The sequence below is a fragment of the Lycium barbarum genome, chromosome 4, assembly GCF_019175385.1.
Source record: "Lycium barbarum isolate Lr01 chromosome 4, ASM1917538v2, whole genome shotgun sequence".
In the NCBI taxonomy this organism is placed as follows: Eukaryota; Viridiplantae; Streptophyta; class Magnoliopsida; order Solanales; family Solanaceae; genus Lycium; species Lycium barbarum.
In genome coordinates, this window is record NC_083340.1 from 15691353 (window position 1) to 15702293 (window position 10941).

Genomic DNA, 10941 nt, shown 5'->3' on the forward strand with positions numbered 1-10941 from the left:
TCATCTTCAAAGTTCCAGGAAAACAACAGTTGCAGAAAATCTCAATGCACATGTACAGCATAAAAAATGCAATAACGAAAGCTTCATGAGAAACGAAGCTAGTATAATATTTGGGGTGCCATAAGGGTAAGTCAAAAGCGTAGTAACTACTTACATAGAGAAGTTAAAGATTCATGCCGACGCATCACTTACTTTTCGTCATCGTGGGTCCATAACCATTTTACTACCTATTTATGTGGTTGATATCTTGATCACTGGCATAATCACTCAGCCCTTGAGGATGCATCTTCTACGGATTGAAGTTATTCCCCGCTAGAATGGGCCAGGTGGGATGGGGGAGCGGTCGAGCGTGCAAAGGCGCAAGTCGAGCAACGTATCTGAACTGAAATGTAAAAAAGCGTGGAAAAGCAAAGGTCGGCTTTTCTTTTTGCTCATTATTTGCAAAACTCAACATAAAGCGACACTTCTTATATACAGAGACAGAAAACTACTTGCAGTCTAGTTATGAAAAGCTCACTCCTGGAAGATAATTACACAGTGGGTGGAGGATCTTGAGCAACCTAGCAAATTCTCAGATAAACGAAATAAATATCGGGACACGCGGTTTATCAAACATATCTCACACCTTCTTCTCTTTGATAAGAAAACAAACTTCTCCAAAACCGACCCATTATTTAACAGAAATTCAGAAAGTTTGAAAAGCTTCTTGTCATAACCCCGTTTGAGATGATTCTTCATGCACATCCCAGAGGAAATGAGAATCTTTACATTCTTGAGCTTGGGAAAGGTAATGCTTGAAATCCAACTTTGCAAATCGATATTATCTCCCTTGGCCAAATATCTTAACTCAAAGTGGCAGGGGCAATGTTCACGTTGGAAAGAGAGAATATAATCAGAACCAAATGCAGGTAAGCCTAATGGAAACTAAGCAAAAGTGAAAAAAAATGTGATTTTAAACTAGAAGTGTTCTGTACAGAAATTTTTTAAAACCAACAATTGTAATGGTACCTGGGCAATGATTATAATTGCTATTCCTGTCATAAAGATTAATCATGGCATAGGTAACCCAAGAAGATTGATAACACAATAATCCTTTTCGTTTCAGAGCTTATTTGCCAAAAGAAAGCAACAAGACCAACCATATTATCATGAACTTTATAGTGACATAAGCAAATCCTCTTACTGACAATTAAGGATATCGTTAAAGTTTCAAAAAATGAACAGATATATAAAGAGATAAAAGGCAACAGGAAGTTACAAGCGTAGCTTTTACGTCTATGCTGAGTGTCTCCGCTTGAGGCGAGGTTTGCAAAAGGACAGCTGCTCCATACAAACTAAACTCATTCATATGCAACTCCAGCATTAGATATTTGCATTGTAATTTTGGAATCGGTACTTCTTTGAACTGCAACATGCACAGGATCTGGAGCAGTAAACCCAATGAAACTAGTAAAGATCGGAGAAAGTAATAACAACAAAACAAAAGTACTTCACAGCATAGAGTTAAGTGATACTATAGCTTTTACCGGTATGATAAAAGAAGTACTGGACATCGAAAAATTACAAAAGGACACAAATTTCGGTAATTATAAATTGCTTTTGTGAAATTTGTGCGAAGGTTCACAATTTTATATGCTTACATTATGCAACTGTATGCCAAGCAAGTAAGCAGCTAAAGATCAATCAGGGAAAGTAAGACTTTTGATTTAAAGTTAAAAAAGAACCTCTGTGAACCAAGTTCCCATTGTTAACTCGACTGCATAATTCAACTTTTGAAGATAATCTTGGACAAGGTTCATAAAAACTTGATGATAGTCACGACAACTGTCTTCCGCATCGTCAAATACTCGGCCAGCCATAGCGTAGACGTATTTGATACAAACAATGTTGAAAGTAAGCTTAGCATTAACCACGGAGGACACATCTACAAGTCTACTAACGAGGCCAATGTGTTTAGATTTTTCTGCTCGTACTCTGTCAAATTATAGCAAAGTTTAAGATATCGTCCCACAGAGATTGGAACAACCTATGTTACAAATTTCTATTATCTTTGTTACTATTTAAGAGAATCAAATTGATGAAAGGTGAGTTTTTGAAACTAAAATTACTTAAATTAAAAACAAATCACTTCCGGAAGAGTTATATATAAAAAGAGTTGGGAACTGCTGAATTCACTTGATATATTTTTACGATAAAATCTCAGTTTCTACATGCATTTCTCTAAGGAATAATTGCTTATTGCTAATACAATTATATTTTCACACTAAGAAATAAATAATTAATTAACACTCCGTGAGGTTATGTCAATTAATTGCTTTAAAACTAGTGACGATTAAACTGAAATATTTTCTTGCTTGAATTGTGCTACAGGAGTAAAGACCTCTTGCAATTAGCCTTTAAATCAATAAAGTTATTTGAGTCAATCCTTCCGTGAGAATTAGGATTGAAAGAAATAAAATAAAGACCATTTAAATCAATAAACTTATTTGAGTCAATCCCTCCGTGAGAATTAGGACTGAAAGAAATAAAATAAAGACCATTTAAATCAATAAACTTATTTGAGTCAATCCCTCCGTGAGAATTAGGACCGGAAGAAATAAGATAAAGATTTGGAATAATAATACTAAAAATTACTCTCACTCTGCTATTGTACTCATTGGTTATTATATATTAATTTTGCTCCGCGAGAATTACAAAATTAATATAAGAATAACTTAGAGATAAAATATGTAGACGTGATAATAATGAATTGAAATAATCATTCCAGCACAGTTTGAAATATAAATAAAAAATTTCAAGCCAAGAACATATAAAAACTGAGATAGTATTATAAATATATCAAGCTTCCTCAACTATCCCAACAGAAAGAAATTACTCCATTATGGAGTAAGAAAAACTAAAAAAAAAAAAAAATAGAAAATGTTATCCTACAAAGAAAAGAAGAGAAATGGACCAAGACCAATTCTTGTATCTTGCTAAAAATTGGATCCCCTTTGTCTTTAGAGTAGCTTGATACTTGTAGAAATGGATGCTTGACTTTTTCTCCATAGATGCGACTGTGGTGACGGACGCGTCTGTGGATGCCATAGATATGACTGTGGTGACTGACGCGTCTGTGGATGCCATAGATGCGACTGTAGTGACGAACGCGTCTGTGGATGCTATAGATGCGATTGTGGTGACGGAAGCGACTGCGGATGCCATAGATGTGACTGTAAATTTTCACGGATGTGTCTACGGAGTTGTAGAGGCATAAGTGGTTCTCTTCTTTTCTTTGGCAATTTGTTCCTTCTCTTTATTTCTCTTGTATTCTTTTTCCTGCAAGATTTGTTAGAAGATATGCTGGAATATGATAATATTATTCATGTTTTATTTATAAATCTTATTTTTTTTATATACAATATTACATGACTAATTTATATCCATCAAATTCCTCCACATTTGAATTTTTACTCGTCCTCCGATATATATATATATATATATATATATATATATATATATCGGAATATTTTAGAAATTATTACTACTCTTGTAAAATGAAAATTTAATCAAATAAAATTTATCATACTTTCAACTTTATAATTTTTCTATACTTATCCAATCTTTACCTTGTTTTTGCTTTTATTTTTATTCAACAAGAGCTGCATCTTCTTACTTTTTGGACCTTTATGAACATTTGCACTGATTATTCTTCATCTTTTGTCCATAGGCTTGCCCTTTATGTCTATCTCCACTAATGTAGACTAATCACTGATTTTTAAAATCTTTTAGGTCTTTTTCTGACTGGTAATGTTGGCTTCAGGCTGGTAGGATAAAGGTTATATTTATAGTGACTTGCCTTTTCCAGCTTTGGAGTACAATATTTCTAAGATCAACCTTTTCAGATACATTTTTTTTCTTTATCTTTCATCTTTTCCTCCTTTTTTTCTCTTTATTTTCGAGGTACTTTTCTAATGTTTGTCCATAAAATTGTCTTTTTTTTTTTTTCAATAGTTCTGATTCTTTTTCAAAATGAGCTCCAAACTTATTTTCTGAAAAAGGACTTTTCAAATTATAAGGATGAATTTGTGTATTTAAATTTGGGCAACGTGTAGGTTTTCAAAGAAAAAAATAGGTTATAGTCTTCAAAATGGGTGCTAAGGTTTTTTTTTTTTTTTCGGGTGCAATATTTATAAAAGGTTGAGGTAAACAAAGAAAACCTAATTTCATTTTTCAAAAATTAGTGTTGTCTAGAATTTCGCTTTGAAAGACATTCAGGGCAAGTTCTAGCATAAAGATTGTGAATTCTCCTTGCTTTTGACCATAATGCTTCTCAATCTCAGGATGTCCTACTAAATGTTGGAGATACTTGTTCTTGCCTTCACAAAAATAAACTCACAAACAAGAAAGTTATTTGGTAACTATAGAAAATATATATTTGACATAGGATGATAAAAATTATTTTGATAAATTACCAATTTACAAAAGGTATAATTATAATAGGGAATTTTTTTTAATCTCTCTATATATAAGAAAAATCAAAATCTTTTTGGCTTTCAGATATACAACTGCAGAAGAAAGCTTGAAAGAAACTGCAATCACACACCTCTGTGTGCAATAAGTTCATTTGTTAATTCTGTTAACTTTCAGAGCCTAGCTTGAATATAAACTAGAAAATTACCTGTGCCAATAATGAAAAAAAAAATACAGTTGATTAACCAGTCACTCAGGCATGCCAATCACTATGGAGTTACTCCTGTATAAGTGACATTGTTTTTGCAGAGGCCATCATTTTGTATCTAGTTGTACATTGATATGGTTATTAACCAACTCAATTAATCAAGTGCACTTTCACTCCTCCTTACTAGACTTATAAGGTTTCATTGCTTCATCCTCAATGGCTACGGGAAGATAAAAGAAAAATTGAAGGAAAAAAAACTCACGAAAAAAAAAATCAAAAAAATCAAATATATAACTAGAAAAAAGATTAAAAGAAAGAAAAAAAATACATATATAAATATATGTTCTTCTACTCCCACACTTAAATTGTGTCATGTCCTCATGACACATACTTTAAAAACAAGAGGGGTAAAGAATCTCCCTTAAATCTTTTTTTTTTTCTCCGAGAACTTGTGTACTTCACCCCTAATTGTGAATCAAGGTTTCTTTTTCGCTTTTTCTGGTTCCTTGTAGAGTTCATTTAACTAAGAACATCATAAAGCATTTTTTTTTTCAAATCTCGTTTTTTGTTGGCCATACCTTGAGGGGAAGATCTCTCATACATGATGATCCCAAATTTAATTTTGCATTCTTTTACCAAATCATTGCATGCATTTTCCTGAAAATCTCCAATAACAAAATCAACAAAGTCATAATGATCTAAAGAAGTTGAAGAATAATAATCAAAGGAATATTCATTAATTTCATTCGTGCTTATGACCTCTTCATTTTCATGTTCTTTCAAATTAGTCAATTTATGTGGATAAGAAAAATAAGGTATGCATTGATCACCAACAGATAATTCAAACTCAATCAAACCTTCATTGTTAGCTATCTCCACTGGATCTAAATTTCCTTTCTGAGTTGTAGCATCTTTCTCATAAAGCTCATCTTCTCGAGTTGATCCATCCTCAAATGATGTTGTTTCATTTAAGTGTTTATCATCACAACTTAAGGAGATTGCCAAATTTACCAATTGATTTAATTTAGTTGTTAGGCTAGTTATGACTGTATGATTATGTGCATATTTCTCTTCTATAGAATTATGCACATATTCTTTCAAGCTTTTATTCTCCTCTTGTGATGGTTGACTTGTCTTAATTTGATTCCATACAAAATTTGGGTGTTCATAGCATTCTGAATTGCAATTATACCCATAAAAATCATTACATTTGGAAGAACTTGAAACATAACGAGATTGTTCATAAAATGAAATAAAAAAGATAGGATTACCTGATTGGCATTCATGACTAAGGTGACTTCCAGCACCACAATATTATATTCACAAATAACAGACCTTTGATTGATTAATTCCTCAATGTCTTTGATTTTCCTTTGATGGATTAATTCTTCAATGTCTTTTAGTTTTTCAGAAATACCGTATGAGATTGTGTTACTTGTTTGGCATTCAAAGATTTGGTGGTTGCCTCCACAAAAAGCACATGTGACTGACCTCTGTCTTATTTTATCAATTAATTCTTCAATATCTTTCAGTCTCCGAGAACCACCATATGAGAAAGTGTTACCTGCTTGACGTTCACGACTGAGGTGATTTTACCACAATAATCACAAGTAACTGACGTTTGGTTGATTCTAATCGGTAACTTTTCAATGTCTTTTGATTTCTCTAAATCACCATATGAGAACTCATCAAAGAGTTCGCAATCATATTCATATTCATAAATAACTGATGGGCAATTCAATGTCTGATGGTTCCCACCACAAAGGTTACAAGTGATAATCACTTGACAATGACTTCCGACAAGATTTCTGCGTGGTTGATTAAGATTCATTTTGAAGGTGCATGCAATGAGTTCTCTTTAGGATTTTTTTTTTCTTTTCAAGTCTTTCTCCCTAACACTTGTTATGTGCTAGAAAAAAAATGAAGATAGTTAAATAATGATAATATATAGAGTAATAATATAAAAAAATATATATAAATATAATATAATACTAATAATATAATATAATATAATAATAATAATATTAAACTAATATTATAATATTCAATATAACATTATAATATTAATATAATAATAATAGCTTCGAGTTTTAGTACCGTAGCACTTGTCAGGTACTAGGAAATAAAATACTTGAATGTATAGTTAAAAAAAAATCTCAAAGTATTAATAAAATAATTAATCTGAAGTAGATGTTTACCAATCCCCGGCAACGGCGCCAAAAATTTGACGAGGCGTGTGTATGGAGTTTTCTGCTCGTACTCCGTCAAATTATAGCAAAGTTTAAAATATTGTCCCACAGAGATTGGAACAACCTATGCTACAAATTTCTATTATCTTTGTTACTATTTGAGAGAATCAAATTGATGAAAGGTGAGTTTTTGAAATTAAAATTACTTAAATTAAAAACAAATCACTTCCGAAAAAGTTATATATAAAAAGAGTTGGGAACTGCTGAATTCACTTGATATATTTTTACGATAAAATCTCAGTTTCTACATGAATTTCTCTAAGGAATATTTGCTTATTGCTAATACAATTATATTTTCACACTAAGAAATAAATAATTAATTAACACTCCGTGAGGTTATGTCAATTAATTGCTTTAAAACTAGTGACGATTAAACTAAAATATTTTCTTGCTTGAATTGTGCTACAGGAGTAAAGACTTCTTGCGATTAGCCTTTAAACCAATAAAGTTATTTGAGTCAATCTCTCCGTGAGAATTAGGATTTAAAGAAATAAAATAAAGACCATTTAAATCAATAAACTTATTTGAGTCAATCCCTCCGTGAGAATTAGGACTGGAAGAAATAAGATAAATATTTGGAATAATAATACTAAAAATTACCCTCACTCTGCTATTGTACTCATTGGTTATTATATATTAATTTTGATCCGCTAGAATTACAAAATTAATATAAGAATAACTTAGAGATAAAATATGTAGACGTGATAATAATGAATTGAAATAATCATTCCAGCACAGTTTGAAATATAAATCAAAAGTTGCAAGCCAAGAACATATAAAAACTGAGATAGTATTATAAATATATCAAGCTTCCTCAACTATCCCAACAGAAAGAAATTACTCCATTATGGAGTAAGAAAAACAAAAAAAAAAATAGAAAATGTTATCCTACAAAGAAAAGAAGAGAAATGGACAAAGACTAATTCTTGTATCTTGCTAAAAATTGGATCCCCTTTGTCTTCAGAGCAGCTTGATAGTTGTAGAAATGGATGCCTGACTTTTTCTCCATAGACACATCTGTGGATGCCATAGATGCGACTGTGGTGACGGACGCGTCTGTGGATGCCATAGATACGACTGTGGTGACGGACGCGTCTGTGGATACGATTGTGGTGACGGACGTGTCTGCGGATGCCATATATGTGACTGTAAATTTTCACAGATGTGTCTACGGAGTTGTAGATGCATAAGTGGTTCTCTTCTTTTCTTTGGCAATTTGTTCCTTCTCTTTATTTCTCTTGTATTTTTTTTCCTGCAAGATTTGTTAGAAGATATGCGGGAATATGATAGTATTATTATTATTCTTGTTTTATTTATAAATCTTATTTTTTATATACAAAATTACATGACTAATTTATATCCATCTACATTTACGATCATAAAGATCTCCTGAAATTTCCAATTCTTGAAAATGGGGTGTAATACTTTCCAAGGAATGATCTCTTCCATCATCAAGCAATGAATAATGATTCAACTTCAATCTCTTCAACTTCGAAAACCTAACGTCCACGACTAAAACCCTCAACACAAAATAACTGCATAGTTTCCAATGTAGGACAACCGGCAATACATTCACAATATGTTTATCCCATAACCACCCAAACTCAAAATATATGCTCTTCAAAGACTTCCACGATACAACCACGTCATGATAAAAGCAACATCCTGAAAATGCTAAACTTATCAAAGACGAACAGGTGTAGAAAGATTCAGGCAACGCGCAACTTCCTCTCTCTTCATCTAAACATAACACAACATCTTTTACTTTTTTTTCAACAGCAAAACTAAGCCATGTGATGATCAGCGAATCGTGTGCATAGGTACGTATCGGAAAGTAATGTCCATACGGAGGAGTGCAGTTGAGCACAAATTTTTAATTTTGTGAGAAACGGAATGAGCTAATACATAGTCAACAAATGATGCGAATTTATCATCAGACCTATAATTGTTACGAGTGAAGTCTATGTGTTATGAATAAAAGTCCAGAGATACTGCCACCTTTTCGAGAGAATACATGTTGCGAATGCATCCTTTGTGGGCAAAAGAGAGAGAATTTGAATTAGGAGTGAGTCTGGCAATTGACTGATACGGTCTAGGGTTTCTTCATTTAGGTTGATTGTCACCGTTTGTTGGTTCGGATTTCTTGAATTACTACTACTACTTGTAAAGTCGTTATCTTTGACGGAGTTGGGGGAAGAAGCCATGATTTTGAACCGTCTCTACCAAGAGTCTTTCTTTTTGTGTGTGTTCTTTAAGCTCTTCACTGTGGACCAATTTCATTTATGTGTTTTTCTCTTTCTAAATCCGCCGAGAGAAATGCTTAAATTATTACAAAGGGATAGCTCATAACTTTTTTTCTCTGTATTTTTTTTTTTTTTTTGGTTATCTAAAGGGATAAGTCCTTCCTCACAAAGTACTCCTTGCTGTAAAATAAAACTGCGTACAAATTAAGCAATAAAAGGGAGAGAGAGAGCGCAAAGGGAGTAATACTTTTCTATATTTTTAGGATGTGTATTTTCATCTACCCCACAACTTGCTGTAAAATAAAACTGCATACAAATTAAGCAATAAAAGGGAGAGAGAGAAAGAGAGCAAAGGGAGTAATACTTTTCTATATTTTTAGGATGTGTATTTTCATCTACCCCACAAATGCCTATTTATAGGCTAAGTGAAACTTGGGCAAGATAGCTTGCTACAGTAAATGACCACATGGCATCCACATGCTATCCACCATTTATTCATAACACTCTCCCTTGGATGTCATGTAAACTAAAAATTCTAGTGAAAGAAAAGTACTATACATAGTTATTTGTAATACACATTGCTTGGTGCCTCATTAAAAAGCTTACCAGGAAAATCCAATGGGACAAAACCTTAGCTAAGGGAAAAAGAGTGCAGCGCGTATTTACTCCCCCTGTTGGAAACATCACTTAATGTCTCGAAGACGACGCATTCCAATCTTGTATGTTAGCTTCTCAAATGTTGAGGTTGGTAATGCTTTAGTGAACAAATCTGCTAAGTTATCACTTGAGCGAACTTGTTGAACATCTATTTCACCCTTCTTTTGAAGATCATGAGTGTCACGACCCGACTAGGGGCCGCGACGGGTACCCGGGGCTACCCACCAAGCACCGCTCGTACTATCATTTCCTTACCCCATTTAACGATCATTCATTGATTTCCTGTTAACTTTAAGAAGTATCGGATTTTTCATTACAAAAATATACTGCTTTAATACGAGAACATATTTCAATAAACTTATACACATACATACTATCCACATCGTGGAACCACATAACCCACATCTAGCATCTACGAGCCTCTATTGGATAACATACACCCATATACACAAAAGGATCAACCGAATAGCACCTCCGGAAAAATGGAGTGCTCCTGTAATCTGCGGATGGCTCCTACGGATCTGCGGCGTCTCCCTGTCTACCTGTGGGCATGAGCACAGCATCCAAACGAAAAGGATGTCAGTACGAACATTGTACTGAGTATATAAGGCATGCATCAATAAATAAGGTAAGAATAATAAAGTAAAGTAGAACAAGAAAATAACCGATATCTGCTTGCCCCTTAAGGCGGATCCATGCATGCTTAATAATGCTTTACTGCGGAACGTGCAGCCCGATCCTCATATCAATACAATAGTAGTGCCGAGGAACGTACGGCCCGATCCATAATTATAATATGTTAGTGCCGAGGAACGTACGGCCCGATCCATAACCCATATATATCCCGCGTCCGGGCACCCCGCGTCCGGGATGAAATCATGATATGCCAGCTGATCAGGTGGCTATGCGTCTATAGCGCCTCACCTTTCCCCATATCCCCTGTGTGCATATACATATCATATACTTATATCATATACCTAACATGCAGGAGAGCCCAAGGAAAAACTGTATCTCCATCGGAGTGACGTAAGGTCGGTAACCTCCGTTTGCATTATATATGAATCATGATCGTCATGTCTCACCTTGAAGGAACAATTATTATAAGGTGGGACTGTCAATGAAGAATTCTGAT

At 33.6% G+C, this 10941-nt stretch overlaps 1 pseudogene; it reads right to left on the reverse strand.

Annotated features, from left to right (window-relative positions):
* Nucleotides 1–513: 513 nt before the first annotated feature.
* Nucleotides 514–9515, reverse strand: LOC132637199 (uncharacterized; annotated as a pseudogene).
* Nucleotides 9516–10941: the final 1426 nt, after the last annotated feature.